At 38.4% G+C, this 609-nt stretch overlaps 1 protein-coding gene across 2 annotated transcripts in view; it reads left to right on the top strand.

The window, feature by feature from the left end:
- COX7B2 (cytochrome c oxidase subunit 7B2) overlaps positions 1-609 on the top strand; it is a 164,403-nt gene that overhangs the window by 149,717 nt on the left and 14,077 nt on the right. The window lies entirely within an intron of this gene.

Consider the following 609-nt stretch of genomic DNA (forward strand, 5'->3'; position numbering starts at 1 on the left):
ACAACCTGCCGAGACTGAACCAGGAAGAAACAGAAAATATAAACAGACCAATTACAAGCACTGAAATTGAAACTGTGATTAAAAATCTTCCAACAAACAAAAGCCCAGGACCAGATTGCTTCACAGGTGAATTCTATTAAACATTTAGAGAAGAGCTAACACCTCTCCTGCTCAAACACTTCCAAAATGGGAGGAACACTCCCAAACTCATGGTATGAGGCCACCATCAGCCTGATACCAAAACCAGACAAAGATGTCACACAAAAAAGAAAACTACAGGCCAATATCACTGATAAACATAGATGCAAAATCCTCAACAAAATACTAGTAAACAGAATCCAGCAGCACATTAAAAGGATCAAAAAACCCCATGATCAAGTGGGGTTTATCCCAGGAATGCAAGAATTCCGCAACATACGCAAATCAATCAATGTGATACACCATATTAACAAACTGAAGGAGAAAAACCATATGATCATCTCAATAGATGCAGAAAAAGCATTCGAAAAAATTCAGCACCATTTATGATAAAAACCCTCCAGAAAGTAGGCATAGAGGGAACTTACCTCAACATAATAAAGGCCGTATATGACAAACCCACAGCCAACA

The sequence above is a fragment of the Physeter macrocephalus genome, chromosome 7 (assembly GCF_002837175.3).
Source record: "Physeter macrocephalus isolate SW-GA chromosome 7, ASM283717v5, whole genome shotgun sequence".
NCBI lineage: Eukaryota > Metazoa > Chordata > Mammalia > Artiodactyla > Physeteridae > Physeter > Physeter macrocephalus.